Source organism: Zonotrichia leucophrys, chromosome Z (genome assembly GCF_028769735.1).
Source record: "Zonotrichia leucophrys gambelii isolate GWCS_2022_RI chromosome Z, RI_Zleu_2.0, whole genome shotgun sequence".
Lineage (NCBI taxonomy): Eukaryota > Metazoa > Chordata > Aves > Passeriformes > Passerellidae > Zonotrichia > Zonotrichia leucophrys.
The window spans coordinates 32,886,205-32,908,445 of record NC_088200.1 but is presented as its reverse complement, the minus strand read 5'-3'; the positions used below and the strand labels follow the sequence as shown (position 1 = coordinate 32,908,445).

The 22,241-nt window shown below is 36.1% G+C and overlaps 1 protein-coding gene across 4 annotated transcripts in view; it reads right to left on the bottom strand.

Moving 5' to 3' along the window:
• Positions 1 to 22,241, bottom strand: part of ERBIN (erbb2 interacting protein) — a 121,133-nt gene that overhangs the window by 88,739 nt on the left and 10,153 nt on the right. For all 4 annotated transcript variants that reach the window (XM_064736726.1, XM_064736724.1, XM_064736727.1 and 1 more), the window contains one exon: positions 12,034 to 12,145. The gene's annotated coding sequence lies outside the window, so the exon portion shown is untranslated. The remainder of the gene's footprint in view (positions 1 to 12,033; positions 12,146 to 22,241) is intronic.

Genomic DNA, 22,241 nt, shown 5'->3' with positions numbered 1-22,241 from the left:
GGACAACACTTTGAGTACAGGTTTCAGCCGTGCAGATGAACCACTACTGCTTACACCCCAAGAGTAAGACCAATGAAGATGGTGTATTTCTCTCCATCTAAGACCTAGGCAGTCAGACAGACATTTGATACACAGGCAGATACTCCGCCAGTTATGACAACTTATGCACAAATAAGTGCTATCCCTAGAGCTGTTTCAAACCAATAAAATACAGATGGTCATGACTGAATTCAGACTACAAATTTTACCAATTCTGAGAATGTTTGTGGCATCAAATGTTTGAATTCATCTTGTGCCTGTAGCCTTTCTTGACTACTGGCTGGTCCAGGAGATAGTACAACACAGTTTAAATCATTAAACAGCTGAGGCTTTATACTAGAAATTATCAAATTGTGCATAAAATACTGAATTCTTAGAAGTAATAAAACCTAATTTTTCTTAATAGTTATGAGATTGATATCAGGAATTGGATGAATCTTTTACATTTCACATCCTTCAGAAACATAATTTTATATCATAATGGAGATTTCATATTTAAATTGTCTCAAAAAGACAAGAAACTAACAGCAAACAGTTGCTGTTGTATATAATTATATACTTAATTATAGATCTCACACTACCAGCCAAGTCATTATTAGGGTATGTTAATTCCTGAGTTCTCTTTCCTTTCAGGGCAGAGGTGAGCAGGCTAGTCAAGCAACATTTAAAGCTATTTTTAGATGTCATTTCCCCCCACATGTGTAGAGGCATAACTTTCCAATTAACAATTGCTATTATGAACCTTTTACTTCCTTCTGCATTTATTTGGTTCCTCACTGCTTTACAAAATTGAATTAGGTGACATCACTGGCCAGTTGGATTACAAATACAATTAGCAATCCGACAATATGCTTGCAAAGCTGCTAAATATTCATAGCCACGAAGGAAATTAACTTCAGCTGTGCTCTTAACATGTGAAGTGAAACAAAAATATTTTTGTCTTATTGCTTGTTTGAGTGGGTTTAAATAGAAAAAAAGAACCATCAGATACTTATTACAGCTTCAACTGTCAATTATTGCACATGCCAACTTGAAAGTCGGTGTTGTCTGTAAACAATAACAAAGATACCAGGAGGAATAATACATTTCCATATTGAAAACAACAATAAATAGTTGAGCAGCAACAATGAAGAATCAGAGACGAATTTTTAAAAACACACTGATCTGAAGTAGGGATATGCCCTGAAGGCAAATTACCAGTATCAAAACTTTTTTGTAAGCTCTGGACAATTGAACAGGTGTCTTCTGGGAAGCTGGTGTTTCCTGTTTGAATTGATTTTAAATTTTTAATTAACTACAACAGCTACTGACTATGACTAAACATATAAAACATCAAATCAGCAAGTATTTTTACCCTACTACACTTCACATAGGCACGCATCATCTGTCACTGAGGTATGATCTGTAACTCTGTGACATTATCATATTACTCTCTAAAAGACTAATGCTACTGCCTAATCTCATGGTTTGAGCCAATTTCTAAACACTAAGCCCTGGCTTGCTGTCAGATCTCACTACCTGCCCGAGAATCAACGATGGAGCACAATTGTAACTTTTTATCATATAATTTAAAGCTGCCCAACCCCTTTGTTGCAGCTAATTTATATTCTGAAATACTGTTACGGGCGATTTGTTTCACAGATGAAAAGAAGCTACAGAATCCCACTGGATTTTTGCTACGTATCTGGATAACAATCCTCCTCTAACACACAAAAAAATCCAGGCCCATAAGCTACCTGAACTAAAAGGCAAACAGCTTATTAAGGTAATAAAAAAATTCTGTTATTTGAAATTGCAGAGCTGCAAGGTAATTAATCCCCAGCTCACAATATAATTTAAGGAAATTAATATGCTGAATTTAATTGATTGGAAAATAGTCCTAGTTGTTCCCGTCTAAAAAAAAAAAAACAAACCATGCAGACTGAACTTGAAGTAACCAATACAGCCATAGCTTCTCAATCTGAAAAAACAAATCCATAATTTTTACTTAAAAAAAAAAAATCATGTGTGGATGGCAGTCTCTGGAAAGGAGCAGGATATGAGTTTGTTATATTTCCTCCAATAATAAGATTGCAGTGAGGGTTATTTTGACACAGTTCTTACCCTTTTTTATTAAGTTTAATTTAAACCAACACAGCATCACAAACAGAAATGGCTGTTTGGGTTCAGTCTTCAGTATCATATACTGATAGATGCACTAACTAAAATGCATGCCCTAAAATGCATTTGAAGATTACATCCATACATCTTCCAAAATCCATTTTGCTGTGGTTGCCCATTCCAGTTCAAAAGGTCTTCCAGTAATAAGTGAAATGCTTATTAGATCTGATAGCCATACAATGGAAGTTCTTGGGGGTTTCTGGCTTCTAGATACCAGTCCATTCTCAGTGCTGAGTAAAGACAAAAACAATCAGATATGAGCTTTCAAAACAACCTAACATCTGTTTAATCTAAAATTAATATTTTTCTGGATCTGCCAGATCTTCAACGAGCTAGTACAAGATCTGGGCAAATCACTTAAGTCTGTATTTAAAGATTTCCCAGCAATAAAGCAAGTCACCTGTTTATGTACAGATTATTGGATTCTAATTTGTAGGAGAAAAACTGTATTAGATTACACCTCTATGCAATATTCTGTCTAGCAATAAGACACAGTAACTAAAAAAGAGAATAAAATCAATCCTTTCCAACAGGTTGATTCCTAACATGCCAGTCAGCTCTGTTAAAAGTTGAAAAAGCACTAGAATATTCTCTAGTACAGAAAAAAACTCAGTACTGAGGATCAACAGTGAGATTAATGGACTTATTTCAATTTAGATACCAGCTTTCCTTTTAATACCATTAAGAGTTTACAACTTAGACTTAAAATGATGGACAAAATTACTCAACAGTTTTAATGTATATGCTCTATGACCCTGCATATAGTCCAGTTTTCCCATAAAATTACAGAAATCCAAAAAATAATGCACATGAAATTTATCTTTTCTGGTGTTAACAATAGTAAGAGACTGGGCAGAGAATAAACATTAACAATATTGCACATAAAAACCAGAATGAGCATCAGCAGTTAGACAGCAGTAGTGTTTTTAGCACCTAATTTAAAAAGAAACAAACACTTTCAACAGCTTTGATTAGACTAGCAGGCCAGCATCTAAGTCTGGAATAGCAAATACTGAGAGACAGAGCTTAACCAATTTATCTAACACCTACTCACTAGTTCAAGACTAATGAGCCTTAAACTTAAATCTTGCTGGATGTAAAAATGCCTGGGTCATCGCACCCTACAGATGCCAAATCTTTATCTCCTATGGTTACTGTTTGCTTTCAATGCATGTGAAGAAAACTACAGTTCACATTCTTGAAAATGAGGAGCCTAAGTCAAAATTTGACTGTTTCAGAGGTATGGGAATAAAAAGGAAAATAAGGAAAAGAGAAATATCAAAATATAAAAAAGGGAAAAGAAAAGCTGGGTTGGATTGCTAATATCTATCAGTCCAAGACTTCTCAGAGACCTCGTACAGGTCTAAGGTGATCCTTCCAGTGACAAAGTCCTCAATAATGGTGAGAGCCCCTAAAGAGTCACCTCTCTTGCTTCCTTATCTTTCCATTGTGGTTACTTCTGCTGTAGGTCAGCACATTCCTCTCCACTTTTCTGCTGTTTCTTCTGTTTCAATATCCTTTTTTTCATACCCCAAGTTGCTTCCCCTGCCTTTCTAATACTAGTGTCCCTGACATGATTCCATCTTAAAGAATTTTCCAGATGATAAGCACAGCTGGGGATTGTCTATTTTCATTCAATGCATATAAAACCAAACAAACTCAACCAACAGCAACAATGTTTTTATCACGTCCTTTGCTTACTTCTGGAAATCACCAGTACCATGTCCATTACTCTGACCTACAACTCTCCTTGCTTCTTCATCCTTTGAATCTCTGTAGTCACATCTGTCCCCAGCCCCAAACACCCAAAACAAAACCTTAATCTCCCAAAAATTGTACTTACTACAAAAATAATTTCTAGGACACTGCTTAACTATATTTTGGTTTAAGTACTCCTACTTTGCCCCTTTTCCTTTGAAGATATAAGCAGCTTATTTCTCTTATTTTTCAAACTATTTTCTCATTCAAAATCAAAAGGGAAACTCCTCAATCAATAAAATTAGCTTCTACTACCATTTATCTAGTCTCCTGTGTTGTAAAGTATGGTCTGGGGGTATTCTATTTCCCATCTGTTAGAGGTTGGGCAGTGATCCTCTGTTAATTGGGCACGGTTTTTTATCTCTCCCACAACCAATCCTCCCTCTGGGGAGATACCTTCTGTTAATGAGCCATTGAGTGTCACTGCATGACTGATACAATTACATCATCCCCTTGTGAGATGCTCTGCCCAGGGGAGGAGTCAGGCATTCCTACCTGGATATAATCTGAGATTTGGAACACCACAGTTAGCCTTTTCCCACTGGATTCCCAGAGAAGCAGCTTTCTTCTCCACTGCATTCCCAGAGGAAGACCAAACCTGCCTACACCACCACAGGACCTTCAGAGGAAAACTCCACTCTTCTACAGGATCTCCAACAGAACCGCACCTGGCACTGCAGCCACCATTGAATGGGAGGAGTGCTACCAACACCCTGATCCACAGCGTGTCAGGCCATGCTCTAGCTCTGTCAGTAGCTTTTTTTTTTTGTTTGTACTATTACATTTGTATTTTTTAGTTTTTCTCATAAAGAACTGTTATTCCTATTCCCATATCTTTGTCTGAGAGCGCCTTAATTTCAAAATTATAATAGTTTGGAGGGAGGGGGCTCACATTTTCCACTTCAAAGAAGACTCCTCCTTCCTTAGCAGACACCTGTCTTTTCAAACAAGACACCTAGCTTCACCAATTTTTCAAAGCAACTCTTGACAACATTCCCACGTAGATATATAAAATGTATTCACCGTGTATTCCTTCGTATTTTCCTCATTTCTTGCCCTCACAACAATGCTTATAAAATCCCAACACCTACCAGACTGCTGTTGTGCAAATACTACTGCTCATCAAACTAAACAGTGTTTACCATCACCATCCCCCATATCATGTGCTCCTCTATCAAGCTAAGTCACCCTAACCTGTTCTGAAGGACAACAACCTGTTGTCTATCCTACACTTGTGTTGAATCATGAGAGGCAATTCCAGTTTGTTTACTGAAACTCCTTTAGATTACACAAAGGGTAATCACAGTGCTTTGGGAAATAATTGATTTTACCCATCATGAATGAAAATGCACCATATATGTTACACCTATAAAAATACATGCATAAAAACCAAATAGTACAGCTGTGCTGGTACAAACATCTAGGCTTTCCAAAAAGAAAATTTAAAGCAGACATATCTACCTGGTCTGTTTCTTTGCTGTTCCATAGCAAGCAAAAAAAAACCAAATAAAGTTTAATAAAAACATAAAATCAAGAAAAGAAATACTTTGAGTCCTGATTGTTTTATTCAGGGAGAAGACTAAGTCCACAATTCTACCATAAGAGGCAAGAGTCAACCAATTTTCTTGATATCTGCAAGAAGGTAGGTTTTTTTCCCCTTGTGCTCCAATTAAGTCAGCTACACAGTCATAGGATGGCTGGTGCTGGAAGGGACCTTAAAGATCATTAGTTCCAACCATTTTGCTACAGGAAAAGGCAATTTCCACTAGATCAGGTTGCTCAAAGCCTGATCTAGTCTGGGATGGGTCCTTCCCAGCTCCTCTGGCCAACCTGTTTCAGTGCCTCACAATCCTCACAGGAAAGAATTTCTTTCTAATATCCAATTTAAACCTACCCTCTTTCAGTTTAAGCCACTCCCTCTTGTCCTATCACCATGCACTCTTGCAAAAAGTCCCTTTCCATCTTCTTGTAGGCACCCTCCAGAACCTTACAGTCCTGTAAGGTTTCTCTGGAGCCTTCTCTTTTCCAGAATGAAGAACCCCAGCTCTCTCAGCCTGTCTTCACAGAAGAGGTACCTTAGCCCTCCCAACATTTTCATGGCCCTACATGAAATGGACCTACTACAAAAGGTCCAAATTTTCAGAAAGTTTTACCTCTGGATTTGAGGGGAGGTATTATTCCAAAATAAATTACAATATTTGTAACTGTGAATAGAGATTAAGAATAACACTGGAATATTTTTTGCTTTTCAGCACAAAATGTAAGGAAGGATTGAAGCAAAAGCCATATAAACATGTAAACTGAGCAAGAACATTCTCTTGGTTGAATTTTACATGGCTTGGTATTAGCAAAAAAGACCAGAGGGGCTTCTCCACCTAGCCTCAGAGAGTCAAATCAGACAGATTTTTATCCTCAAACAGCAGCAGTTAAATGCAAAAGATAAGCAGTGCTCCTTTCTCACTTAGACAACTCGTTCAAGGGGTAGAGAAAGGGAACAACAAGAGTAAACAAGAGTTTGACATGATATTCTAAGGAAAATAACAATCCTCTACCATAAAACCAGAATTAACCTACCTTATTACAGGATTACAGTCAAACTATTTCCAGCTGATCAAAAAATTTATAATGTGAATCATTTGTCTGTTGATCACCAAGTTCTTCTCAACTTTCATAATTACAAAAGTCTCCTATTCTGCCAAGCAAGTTAAATATATCTGTTAAATTTATTAAAAATAAGCATATTTTGGTATATTTTATCTCATTCTCATTCACTTTAGTGGTCCTAATATTAGCCTCCTAGATATCTTAGGTAGACCCCCTTCATCCTTTGCTTTCTGAAGTTTCTGACCCACAATTCACTGGTATAGCTTTTTTCCCCCCCTCCATTTAATTAACAGATGCACACTTCTCACTACCATATTAGCCTGTTTTAGATTCAATGTTTTCTAAGCATCTAGTAAAACATCCTTTAACTGATTTCCCTTCAAAACTGAGTAGAAAAGGAATTTCTATACAGATGATTTCACTGAATGGCTTCCAAGTGATCTTTATAAAAAGGAACAAATAAATGCTGCTGATTAAACTTCATATTTATTATGTACAATCAAAGTCAATTCACAGTCATTTATACTTGATCAAAAACAAGGTTTTAAATACACTACTGGTTATTTGGCTCCTTTCAATAATAGGTGTGACTCCAAATCCTTTTATAATAACTTCTAAAAATACTGCATCCATCATCTTTTAAATGAATATTTAGTATTAGTAGTAGAAGACCACCTGCGCATATAATTAAGCTTCCTGTACTTAGGGAGTTAGTCATCCTGTATGTGACTGCAATATTATAGTCCATAGCAAGCTACTTCTGCTGTGACCGCAGAGAAAACCAATAGATAAATGTTATTTTTTTTTCAGTTCTCATCAAAATAGAATTGTCCTTTTTCTTCACTTTGCCCTTCCTAAATTGCCAGCAGCTATTTTAACCATCAAACACATCACTTTTTCTACCATGGGTCAGTGACACTATGCAGATAAACCATAAGCATTTTCTTCTCTCCTTCAAACTGAGTACCCAACACTTTTTTCTTAATAAATGTTCTTAGAATTATTCATCAGTCTTTCATGAGCAGTATTTCCAGTCTCTTGCATTTGTATTGGGTATTTTTACTTCTGCACATGCTTTAATAGATATTCTACTTGCCTCTTCTCTGTAACTGATGTTTACTTCAAGTCATTTTTATTTGAGAAAAATCTCTCATCCCTTTTCACCCTAAAATGAAGCTCCTGATTCATAACAGGAAAACCCACTCCTTTACATCACTTACCTAGTCAGCTAGCTCACTCTTATCATCTTTGTCCTCATTTACTTATCAACAGAAGTGTCAGAAGACCACTTGGACCAGCAGAAATACTATTCTATTTATACAAAAATGACTGTCTGCCTGTCTTGGATGACTAGAAGTCTTCACAGATAGGCAATCTGTAGTATAATATCGTCATGGCAGTATAGCATTCCAAAACACATAGCACGTCCCATGCTACTCCTTCCCTATAATTTAAAGAAACTCTTTAAATTTTTGCTTTATTCTTTTTGCTTTCTGTGTACAAGGCTTCTTTGGACTCAACTTGATGCGGATTGGCTAGCTTCAAATTTACATGGTCTTATTTAGTGACATCCAGTATTTCTGGATTTATGTTGAATTCTGTAAAACATCAATCTGTACAGCTCTCCACACCATTGTTGTATGATCCCCCTGACATAGCAATGATACAAAAAGAAAATTGTAATTTTTATATAAGCTTGTGCAATTAAATTTGTAAACTCATATCATTCTTCATATTAAGATAAGTATTCTGGCAGAAAAACAAACTATGGCAGATCCATTACAACTACCCACAGCTGCTTATGACATCACTGAAACTAAGCTACTCTATCAGGCATTTCTGTTTCACCATCACTTCTTCCCACTACAACGAAAATATACTTCCATATTATAATGTATTCAACTGGACCATTAAGAAAAAAACATCCTGGGGTTAGTGGGGAAAAGAAGAAACAAAAGGAAAGGAGGAAATTGTCAGAGAGGTCTGTGAATGACACAAAAGCAACATCTTTTGAAGAAATAGGCACTGGGATTCAAAGACAACTGTTGAAAGCAAGTTAACTTGCCTACATCAGCTAGCACTTGATTCTGTCTCCATGGAATAATGCAGATGGAAAAGCAAAGGAGAGAAGGAAAACAAAGTCAGATATGCTATTTAAATACTTCAGAAGAATTCTCCACACACTTGCCCTCTGATCTGATACCACCACACATTTATGACACTGTTTAAGAAGTTTTTTATTTGCTAGCTACTAAATGACAAACAAGATTCAAGAACTGCTTACGTAATGCAAGCACTAGTACCCCAACATCTAGCCTTTGCATAGAATTAAACAAAGTTGCCTCTATGGAGACAGGATGTTTTCCTTACAATACCCAATTCTGACCATGTGACAGCCAGCAAGCTTGTTCACACAAGTCAACCCTATGATAACCTAATCTTGTTTAGACTCTCTCAGCAGTGCACACATTTTAAGGGACAAACTAACTACTACTCTTTCGGTGTCCTAAATGAAAAAAAAAAAATTCAACAAAGCAGGCCAGAATATGTTAATAGAAGTGCCTATGGGTCTGAAAATCATTTCAGTTATTGAGACAGCTTGTCCATAACCTCACCTACACTACAGGGAACACCAGGCTCACAGAACAATGAGTTCCCCAAGTGCATTGGCAAGATAAAATATATCTCATGCTGACTAGTTTAACCTTCACAGCTGGAACACCTGAGATATGTTTGAGCAGGCATTTCACGCCAGAACTTGTCAAATATAACTAGGAAGGGGGAGAATTAAGGCAGCATTTATTGCTACAAGGAGAAATGAATCAGCAAGTCAAGAGGACTCACAGATTAAATATGCAAACCAGAGCTTATGTAAGAATCTTGGAACACATCCAAAATAAAGAAGTCACAAGAATACTGAAGGGATAGGATACAGAGAATCCTTTTTAGTCAACGCAGCTTTCTTTATTCAGGTGGAAGTCTTGATAGCAAGACAATGAAATAGAAATTTCCTTAACTAACTGTAATTACACAGCTTCAAAATTGCATCCTTAAATGAAGCACAGTCAGAAGACCAAATACACTCCAAATACATCAATAAACAAGCTGCAATACACTGTAAGAGTGAAGATTTCAGAGCGTTGTCAAATTCACCTATCAGATGATTACAAATAGTTAAAAAGTAAAAAAACTCTGACAACTTTTAGGCTTATGTTTCTTTCATGTACTTTGACTATTCTCAAGTAAAAACTTGTCTATGGTTTCCATTTCCATGTCATATTTCAGTACCTGTAAATACATGTTGATACATTATGTTCACATTGGACCTAAGCATTTAATACTGTGCTATGAATTCAGCAGCTTGACAAATACAGCAACTTTTCCAGAAACCTACTCGTTACAAAAAGCTTTTGAGAAGCTGGAGAACATCTACCAAATTGGCATTAAGAAGCCTCTAGCCAAGATGATCACAAAACATGAAGAACACTTACTAGATCTTTTGTGATGCCTACAGCAAATTTTTCATTACAGCATGCTTTACAATTCTATTAAAGATATGTATGCAGCCACAAGCTTAACAAAAAGCATTTGCTTCACAATTCTGTTCTTTTTAGCAGGTAGATATTTTCTTACCCCAGTAAAGACTCATTAATCAAAGCTGCTAATGAATCAACTGTTAGGAGTGGAAAGGGGACTAAACTTAAGAGCAAACTATTGCAAAGCAAGAAACAAACTTTACATTTAAGCATACCATTTGAATTACCCCAGTAATACTGAAGTGTTTCCAAGTTAAAACAAGCAGATTCACAATGAAACTAGGATTATAAAACAATGTTCTAATTTAACATAAAATTATTAGCAACATTCAAATATGTGTATTTGCCTATTATCTTACACATATTCAAAGTTACTGAACAATATTAGTAGCATAAAAAAAGAAAGAACCTCCTCTAAATCCAAGCTGTGCACTGCTGCCTGAACTCTTCCACTTTGGGGTTAGCTCGGCAGTAGCAGCTTATTAGAAGTCCCAGCCTATCCAAATGATAAAATTGTTTCTCTTGTGTGACAATTTTTTCCACAATATCATTCTCTAGTCAGAGAATTATGAAACAAATCTCCCAAGTTTAACAGAGAAAAATTGCACTTCTTAAAATTCTGTAAACAAGGATGTACAGAAACAATTGTGAAGCCATCACACAGAACATTATATATATATATATATATGCGTATATTTTTAGGGTTTTCCTCTCAAAAACAGAATCTGCTCCTCAAAATCTAACTTTTTTTCATTAAAACCCACTCTATCCCCGTGAACTCATTTTCAAGTAAAAAGTTCCTACACCTGGTAATGTCTTTTCACAATTTTACCTAATTAAAGTATCATGACTTCTCTACTTCCAAGCACATAATTTCAGCAATTATTAAGCATTTAAAACATTATTTTTGCCATAAAAATATTTCCTCTCTCAAAAGTCAAACATTTTGTGTGGCTAGTTACACATATTTGTGGGTCCGTTCTAACTATATTCTCGAATCAGAGCAAAAGATGGAGAGAGCAGAATAAAAAAAATGCATTTGCTCAATGCTCCTTATGAGGACTAAGACAATATATTATCCTATTCCAGTACATACTGTAATCTATCAAAGACTTTTGTGGTACTTCAATTAGGGACAAAAATTGGAAAACAAAAAAAAACCCATATCATTCTAGTCAGTTTTTCCCTATTGTGCTATGACCCCTTTCTGCGCATCTATATGCATCTGCTATTAAATAATGCAATGAAAATTAAGTTTAAAAAAAATCCTTTCAGTCTTAGCCCATCCTAAACATACCGCTAACAAGTATACAGAACCAGAACAGTATATGCACACAAATGAAAAAAAAAAAGCTGACTCCCCCAAAACAACACAAAAACCAAAACCAAAACAAAAAAACCCAAACAAACAAAAAAACAACAAAAAAGCCAACTCAACCCAAATCACTCTAACCATTCTCTAGACAGAACAACAGCATCTCGTTAGCTTATGCAGGGCAGAAATACTTCTTTGAAATTAATTTTATTTTTTGCACAAAGCTACCTGAATACATTACCATAAAATGGGTTATGAATTCAAAGTAAGGAAATAATGCAGAAAAATAGAGCAGATGCAACGGAAGTCAGTCTGCAGAAGTGCTCACAAAGAGCTGTACTGACTTTAAAGTACAAACAGACCATGCTCTGCAACCCAAGAGACAGTACCAATACAGCGAATACCTCCAGCATCCCTTGAGAGAAAACAAATAATTCACATTTCTTATGCATCATCCCTACAAGCTACTGTAATACAAATTTAGAAGTTAAAAATTTGTCATTCTTACACGTGAGGGGGAGAAGATATTAATAGAACATTTAAGACTGTAACTGAAACAAAAACTGTGTCAAAACATTCAGCTCCCCTTATCTCCTTTAACGTACGTGGACAGTCACCTACCCAAATCACTCCACCACTGCCAATTTACACCCCAGGAGCCTGAATCAGCTTCTCAGCTAGGACCACAGATTCACCAGGACGCCGAACAGTTCATTAAACCATCCACATGGATCTGTGAAAGAGAATTAAGAAGTGTTTTCAAAATGATGGGTGTAAGTGGTCTTGCACACAACTACGGCAGTAAATCCACACATTTACTTTGTTCTGCACCAGAATCAAACATTGACAACACAGAAAAAGCAATATGTAGCTTACCACAACCACCACCATTCTATCAACATTGATTTTTTTTCTTTGTCAAATCTGAACATAATGAAATCAGAAAAAGCAGTGTCTCAAAACACAGAAAACGTACAACTGATTATGGTCTCCTCCTTCTATGGCAGCCAAAACTGAAACATACACACTACTAGCAAGATAGACTTCATAACAGCTCCCTGCTATTTGTATGAATTGAGTCAATTAGCAGATTAATAAAATGTAACCAAAACCAACAAGCACTTATGTGCAGGACCTGGGCTGAATGACTTCCTCATTAAAGTTCTGGTGAATCTCCATCATGTTCTCTGAAAGAGAATCTATACCACCCACACAGACACAAAAGCTTCCACAGCCCTCATGGGGAAATAAAATTCACTGCAACAAATGAGTCTTTTAAAAAGCTTCAATTATTTTAACTGGACCTGCCAGCTGCCTTTCTTTTAGCTCAATGTCATGTTTTACTGAAGGTCTGCAGCCACAGCTATTGGCAAGAGTGCAGACAGTTGCATACAAGTAACTGGGTCTCTTTCTCAGAAGCTTACTCTGCCTGGTGAGCTTGTGTGGAATATTGCCATACACTCTGAATGTTAAGAATATCAAGTTTTAATATGTGGTCCTGGCTAGTAAGCCAGAATAAAGCAGTAAATCCAAGATGTATGTGTAACACACCCATGGTGTGTTACACATGTATCTTGGTTGCATTTGTTAAAGATAGTTCAAATATAGTGTCAAAATACAGAAGAATGGTTTTTCATCTGTTTTTTGAACAGCTAACACATCTCATCCAAAAGAAAAAGTTCTAATAAATCTAGGTTTCTATGTTGATAAATGAAATCTTTCCCAAAAGAAGTTATTCTTCAGGAGATCAGATCCTGATTAGTTCTTAATACACAATAACAAAACCGAGTTTCATGATTCCTCGAGTTTTGTGATTCCTAAAGCTTTTACAACAAACAGTAGCAACAGAATTGCCAAGAAAATAAGAGTTTCTGCCACTGCCAGAACACTGTGAGATTTAACAAACATGAAGCATCCATAGAAATACAGCTGTTCAACAGATCTTAGCTACCTTTTCCAAAACATAGGTTTTATCAGCTCCCCAGGACACTCCAACTAGAAACTCTGAAAAATGCCACAGTTCATGACTGCACTGCTACTTTCCCGGCTTTCTCAGGAATAAAAAAATTGGGCTGCTGTCCCTTAAAGTGGCTCTGAATTTTCCTTCTAAATTTTTCCTACTGCATTCCTATCTATAATCTATAAAATTCTTGCATGGCTGAAAATACGAATGTAAGTATCACATTATATCAAGTTCATATCTAGCCAGCAACTCCCTTCATACACACCCTTTTTAGGAACTGATGGTCTGTGATGTAAAGCCTGGAACAGCTTTCTTAGCTTCTAACTAAGGAGAGCTGACTAACTTCCCTCTGTCTTGTCTTGTGATCTTCCAGAGAAGATTCAGTTCAATTTGAGATGTAAATGGCACCTTTATAGATACAGAATGGATTGTTGAATATGCCATGTCTTCCAGTTTACCTATTCAAGCTTATGACTACCTGCAATCCATGATACAAGCGCTTGGTACTGATGTAGACTCCAAAAGTTAATAGCTGAGGAGGAGAAAGAACTTCACATATCATTAGAAGAAAGACCTTTGACACTTCTCCTAATGCCAGTATTCCACACAACAGGGTAACTTAGAAAGTAGAACTAAGGCTACGGTCTACTTCTGGCTTTTTCATTACCAGAGACTTGTAATTTTTAATTAAAACACACTACCTAATTAGGCTCAACAAGCCAATCCAACTCAAGGCACACAATATGTTGGAGTTTTTGTGGCTGCAAAGACAATTAGGAGAAGAATCAAGTAGGATTTTATTCCACTATCACACTTGTGAAAAACATGCTGCATTTCAAAAAAAAAAAAAAAAACACTTAATAAACAGAATAATTTTTTCCCGTTTTACTGTACCTAGTCCCCTGTTACTGTTACTCTATTTTTTTTTTTTTCAATATATGACATGAATGATCAGGGTCTTCTTATCTACATGAAATTTCATTGAAGTCCTGTGAAAATGTAGATGTGGTTAGTACTGCTATCAAGTATGTCAGAGTTTGCAAGAACATATCCTAGAGCCTATGCTAAAATAACTGGTAATATTACATTATAAACCAAGGGTATCTATCACTTTGGCTAAGCTTATTGGAAAAAAGCTCCTGATGGAGCACCACAATGGACACTACTTTCATTTTCAGACAGAGCAAAGAAGCATCATCACACCACTATATCTGCAATATAAGAGAAACTAATGATAGCAGTGAGCAATGGAAAAGATAGCTTAAAGCAGAAAAATTAATTTAGAAATATTCTACTAATAGGTCTTTAATACTGTAAAAAAGATTAGTTGAGATATTTATTAAGTCACTTCTAGTGCAGATCAGTAGATCTATGCATAAAATCTAACATTTTGATTTCACAATGATCAGGAAAAAAAATCATTTAGTATCACAAGATTCTTCCCCTACATTTTCTTCATCTACCATGACAAATTGAAAAATGATATTCAGATTTTTTCCAAACTGAAAATAAGTTTAGCTGAATCCAAAGTGCCAAATAAGAAAAATAGGAACTTATGAATATATGGGCATAATTAGTAGCAGTGCACATATAAAATCAATACTTTAGCAATTACATTAATGCAGTTGGTCATGAACTGAAAAAAGTCTCCTCAGTTGCCTTCTGAAAGGAAGCAAATAATTTGTATTTTTTTTCATTAAGTTGAACAAACAGAGGATGCATATAATTACAGGTAACATATAAAAATTAGCCTATATTAGAAGAGTTGTTTTGAAGAAGTTGTAAGTAATAATTTGCTGTAAAAGAAATTGTTTTGACATGTATTTATTCTACTTTTAAAAAACCAGAAGTAAGTGCTTAAACACACTTGACTACTATTGTTAAAAGTGCTAAAAGATAATCTGGTTATTAGAAGTCAGGTGATTAGCAGGAGAGGGCATCAACGAACAGATACTTTGTGAGCTGAAGTACTTGATGTTGAGTAGCTGACTGATTTGTATGCAACCTTAACACTTAAATTCGACATTGGATCCTAAGGTCTTCTCTAGATCAATGACTCAAGGAGAAATGTAGGAAGAAACCCACTCCAGCAGTACATAATAACCTCACTAAGCTCAGCTTCACTACTGGCTATTATTCCAGCATGCAAGACTCACAGTTCAATATTCGAGTGTCAGGACTGATATCAGAAAACAGATGATCACAGAGAGAGAATGAGTAACTTTTATGGATCCTTAAATATTCTCCCCCACAATCCCGGCTTATTCCAAGATACAGAGATATAAATACAGGCACATACACCCAAAAAGCAGTGTTCAACTTGCTTTCTAACCACACAGCAGAACAAATGTAAAAATACATATTTCTCTTTCACAGACCTTTTCTGCCCAGCATTTTATCATATGCCAGATGCACTGAAACTAAATGCTGGTCCCTCAAAATCTGGCTCTCCCCCAAAAGCCCAAAACTGCAGCATCAAAAAAAGGAAAAAAAAGTCTTTGTGTTTCAGGTGGGAAAAATGCAAGAGAAAGGTAACTCTAAAAACAGTAAAAGTGAATGCAGTTGATAATATTTCAGTCACACATTAACTTAGAGGGGGAGGGATTAATGCAAGCATGAAACTGTACAAAAAAAAGAATTTACTTGCCCTCACATTCAATTTCAATTTACCACACTCTAGAGATTCCTATTGCAGATACAGTCTCAAAAATAAACACGTGAAGGAAACACAAAAACAGGTGCAACTTCTTTCCATTTTAATTTGCAAGGTCAACAGACACTTCAGTATCTTAATAACTAACTAAACTATGAAAGCATTTAAAAAAAAATCCTAGTATATTTTCAATCTGGGGGTGTGGGAAGGAAATTAAACTACCAACCTCTGCATCACATTTTCAAAATTCCAGTCCCAGAGAAATTAATGTCATTATACTAGCAACTCTCAAGTATGCAGAAGATTATCATTCAGAAACTACCTTCAGGAAGAATTCAGTATCTCCAAATCCTGCACAGCTTAATCTTGTACTACATAATTTGAAAGAAAAAGCCTAATACATAAGTTATCTTCCCAATTATAAGGTTCAAGAAAATTTGGGACTTAATATAGTCTGAGCTTTTTTTCCACTTTTGAACCCCAGAAAAATAAATTATCTTATAGCAAACACTATTTCCCCTGAAATGTTACATCAAGAACTTATCAATTAACCAGAAGATAATGTGCTGTTTTACAGATTAAAGAGCAGGACAAACAAATAGACAACTGCTGTCATGAGAAATAGCTTGACTGCTTAAGGATGTGTTGAGAACTATCCGTTTGATGCCTTAGGATTCCAGTAAGCAGGCAGGCTACAGCTAAGATATCAGAAGTAATTGCTACAAACACTGGTGTGCCTGGAGAAGGAAAAAGTCCTCACAATTCAGTTTAAACATTTTTCATGTGATGACTCTAAGAAGTGCATTACTAAGGGATCAATTTAAACTCAGATAACAAGAAATAAATTTTAAACTCTCTAGTGCTTTAACAAACCACTGCACTCTAGTCTCTCCAGAGAAGCAGACATAAGCAGACTATCAGTCTTAAAAAGTGGGTAACAGCACAAATACCAGCTCTTTCTGTTCACTTCATTCCCATGAGTGCCACCTCCTCTCTAATACAGGGGCTTGGCCCTTCTAGAAACAGGAGGGAAGACAGAAGTTGCCTGCATTTCATGAGTGCAGTGCAGTCAAGTAAGGCCACTGTACATGGCTCCTCATTACAAACACGCAGCACCTCCACACTCAGCTAGCAATCTTCCTACAAGATTTGAGAATGATGAAGCTAAATGTCCTCTCTTCTTCCATCCTCTGCCCCCTAAATTATCTTGCACTTTCAATTTCTCAATAAAGGTGTTTCTATCCTGCCCATCTGAAATTGAAAAAGTAAAACACCATAAAGGCATTACATACTCTAAGTGACAGACATTTCTAAGTCCATCATTTTGTCATAATATATAACATATGAACTTGTTTACTAATCATACCAACTGCCCATCACCTGTCCATTCTCCACTCACCCTAGCCTTGAGGTCTAATCTGAAGGAATAGCATGCCACATTCAAATATAGTCGACCTATAAATTTCTATCAAGAGATTCCTCTAGATAATGAAAAACACAATGCCACAGAAATCCCAACTAACTACAGAGGCTAGATACACAAGTCTCAAAAGCAAGTGCTCTGAAACATAGCTTTCAGGAGGAAAGGTCTTCACTATTTCTTCTCCTTTTGCATGGACCATTCCTGCAGCAATTAAAAACCATTTTACAGAGAAACATTTAATTTCCATCCTACTGTCTCAAGTCTAGAAGTCAATCTGCCTATGGCAAGAAAAAGTAGGAGAGATGGGAGGTGGTAGACTACAAATCTGCTGAAAAGAAGGTGTAATTGGGTAAGTATCCCAAGTTTTTAACTGCACTTTTGACTTTCATGTATTATCAATTATCAAATCACTGATGATGAATAGCAACATTTATATTTATTGTAAGTGGAAGACTATTCCAAATTAGCAACTGGAACTCAAAAGGCAAGTCAATCTCCATCATGCAAAATTCAAACTACAACCTGCTGAAACAAAAGTAATCCCTGCTTTTCCCTCACATCTGCATTTTATTAAAGCTAGGGTTTTCTCAATCACACTGTAAGTCTAATCAGTAACTGATCCAAAAAGCCTAAATCTGCAAGACACTGAGAAGAATTTTTTTTCATTTAGATCAGTTTGCTCAACAACTCACTGAACTTTGGTACTATGTCTCCACCTTCAATACCTTGTCTTCCTTCTGATGCAAGAACTACACTGGAAACAAAGAGGAAGTGTGCAAAGCAGATGCAGCAGAATGCAAGACTAGACATTTAGCCACAGCTTTTTAAATTAAAACTCCTTTAAAGTAAAGGTAATAACTTCATTATTACTGGTAATTTTTTTAGTACAAAAAAGATGTACCAAAAAATATATGCAAGCATATTTTAATGCTCACAATAGCATATGTTGATGGCAAAATTCATTCATGTGTGTCACATTTATAATTTAGTCCACCTTGGAATCATATTTTTAGTGGAGGGGGCAGGAGGGAAGAATTAAAAAAAAAAAATGACCATTATAAATATCTACAGGCAACCAAGAAGAAGCACGGATACTCAGTGAATCCAGTGAACAGTTTGGTCCAGACACTGACTGTACCAGTACTTTTTTACTCTACAAAACTGAAAGAAATATTCACAGGATGTGGTCGGAACTTCAAGACACTTGCTCAGCAAGTGCTGTGCATGTTTTTGCAACAAAAAGTCAAATACTTGCCCACAAAGCAATACTTTAAATTTACAAGAGACTTGAGGGAATGAGAGTAAAGCACACAAAAGTATATAGACCATCATCCCCAACATGGTAAGTTCAAAATTTACATACACTTACTTTCTTTTAACCAAAACAAAAACTATTTATAAATTCCAAAGTGACCAGTACAAGGAGGTGTTTTGCAAAGAAGCACTATTGAGAGAAAGTCTTGGTTGTTCACTTTGGCTGAATATTAAGGTTAAAAAAACATTTAGAAAAATCTTCAATTAATATCAACCTGTAGCTCAAACAATAAATAGATACACTGAATAGATTTACAAAAATTGATATTTATATATACAACAGTGCCACTGATCTAGATGTATCTTTTATGTGTCTTACTGTTCTTAAAATGTAGTGAAGATACATAAAATGCAGTTCAAGGTCCCTAGAGCATCAGAAAGCTGCCATTTTCTGGTGGCATGATGGTATGGCCATGATGCCCATCACTTAGAGCAGAATGAAACCTATTTCCAATCTTGGCGGTAAAGGTGATTTGTCCTAAATCCAGTCCATAAAATAAGACATTTTCTAATAGCTTTCAGATGCTTGGATGTAAAGCAAGGCTAGTAATTGCTATGAATAAAACCAGTCTCTACACTGCACCCAAGTTTCTCATCTAAATTCCTCTTCTACAGCCCCTCCTACCAACTGATTAACTCAGAGCCACCCATACCACGCACCTCAAAAACAGACTTAACAGTAAATCTTGATAAGAAGAAACAGAAACAGGTTTTTGTCATTAAACAGAATTCTTCCATGGTGCTGTCTGCTGGCTTGCTCACAAATCAACATTAACAAGGTCTTAGAGAGCCTCGGGAGAATGGACATATTCAGGAAGAAACACAAGAAAGAATGAAACAAAAGTGTAACAGTCAATATGCTTTTAAAAGTTACAACAGTTATAAATACAGGTTAATTAAATCACAGACTAAAATTAAGTTACAAAGTACCTCAAAAAGAAACAAAACACCACAGATAAAATAACTGTTTACCGGAGAGGTATAAAACAGGTATTTGCAATGAACAGCGCAGGAAAATCTTGGAAAAAAAATTTGAATAAATGCCAAGGAGGGGGAAAAACCCCTGTAGATTCCATAGCATTATTCATCAATTAAAACCAGAAATGGCAAGTGCTTTGATGACAGTTACAGTTGGTTAAAAAAATGAGAAAACACTATGATAGTAGCAAGTCCAACTTGAACACAAGTCTGTTTGAAAATCAATTCCTGCTACTTGCACTCTAGTAAGATTCAGCTTGGTAGTTCACACTGAAAATGTCAGCAAACCAGGTCAGACTCAATAGAATTAACACATAGTTCTAAGGTGCAGGGCAGGAGGAATACCCATAGACACTCAGGATAAACCTGAAGTACATTTCAGACGCACTAAAGAACAAAAGGAAAACATACATGGGAAAACATTTCTTTGTGCTACTACTTCTGATACTTCCTACACTTCAATAGCTACAGACTACTCCTGTAGCCACTGATAGCTGGGAGACAAGCAGAAACACTGGAATTAACTGTGCTTGAACAGGTATGGCCTCTCTGTCGCTAACAGGACCACTACTCCTTCACGAAACACAAAATTTGGTGACTAGAATGAAGATAAACACCAAACTTCAAAGAAGAACAAAGGCTGAGGAGGAGGAAAGCCCATGTGTGCCTGAAAACACATCTATAAACTTTCTCATACCTATCCCAAAGAAGGCTGAGACCAATCAGACTAACACACATCACAATCAGGGAAGGCAGCTGGACTGCCAGAATAAATGCAAAAGCAAACAATAACCCAGCTGGCTTGAACCAAGCAATAAACCCAGCTGGCTTGAACCAAGATACAAACAGGCAACTCCAGAATTTGTCTCATCTCTCAGTATACAAGCAAATCTTTAAATGGTGGCACCACTACCACTGGACAGCTAAAAATCTCAGAGACTAGAATTTAAACCAGAAAACAAACACAGCAGCACCTCCTTTTTCAACTCAAGAGACATGAATGTATCATGCTTCCAGCCCGACAGCAGTTATGGCCTCTGCTACAAACACTGCTTCATATGAAGCTACTTTATTATTAAATGCTTGTTTCAAATAAATCTGTGCCTTCCACAGCTATGGAAGTAAAATATTTGCCCTCTCTTCTCTTTCAAGGACCTCTCATTTCTTACACAAGACTGAACAGCAATTAGAATGTTATGTAAGTTAATTTACTGAAGTTAATTTTTAACTCCATTTCTAATCATAGGGATTGAACAAAAAAGAAAAAACAGGGGAAAAATGTCATTCAGAAAGAACAAGCAAAATTACTTTAAAAATATACATACTTCATTCCTCTAAAAGACTTAAAGAGGCTTTTAAATTTCAGATCTGTAAAAATTGTGCAATGTACTAGTTAGAAACCAATCACATGAAATTATAGCTTTTTGATATACATGTGTTTTTCTGTCTATGCACTTTTTAATACCTTTGCCTTCTAACTAGGAGAAATTAAAGGGAAATCCCACCTACTTTGCCAACACGGAATAAAAAGCAACAAAATGCTTGGCCTTGGGTTTGTGTCTTTATAATAATAAAACCCTGCAATATTCGGAGCTATTAGTTGTAAATGTTCTTACTCCTTGTCTTGAGAACTTGTTGGAATTAAGACACTGAACAGCAGCACAATCCTTCACGGGCTATTTTTATCAACCATGGTTTTCTACCTGCATTATCAAGCAATTACATACTTCTCTCAGTGCTGTAAAGAACATATACACCACTAGCCTTAGAAAAACCAACTAACCAAACAAACAAAAAACCCCCAAAAAATAAAACCAAAACCTCAAATGAACCCAAAAAACAAATCACCACCAAAAACCTGCATACTGTGCACAGACCTAGATATACAGGAGGAAAATATAATTATTGTTTTCCTATTCCTTCACTCTTATTGATAGACTCCTGGTTTCAAATTCCAGCTATGGCATATGCAAAACACAGTAAAAAAAGGGGACAGGGAAAACAAACAGTAGTGAAAATGCTAGCAGTGTAAGTCAGCAATTGGTAGTTAATACCATCCCCAATACAAAAAGCTGTTTTTAAGCTCTTAACTCAGGACATAAAATAGGTTTGAAAAACATAATTACCACATTCTGTTTCACATGACTATGGTATTTTTATTTGTTTGACATATGCTGCTTCCTGAATGGATTTAATGTATTTTGGCATTCCAGAACAAAACTGCTCTCAATGTTTGGCACTTCATGTACAATGCAGCCAGGAAGCCACTCCTTAAGACTATGCAGCCATCTGCAGCAGACACCAAAGGTTTTTGACAAGCAAGCTGCACTGCTGTAAATATGCAGTATTTCAATATAAAAGAAAAGTTCTCATCTATTAATCAGACTCCGCAAGTAACTGCCTACAGATAAATTCAGGTGATCTGCAACATAAAACATGTCAGCACAGAAACCAAAAAGGGAAAAATAAATTTTAAAAAGATACTATTTCTTATCAGA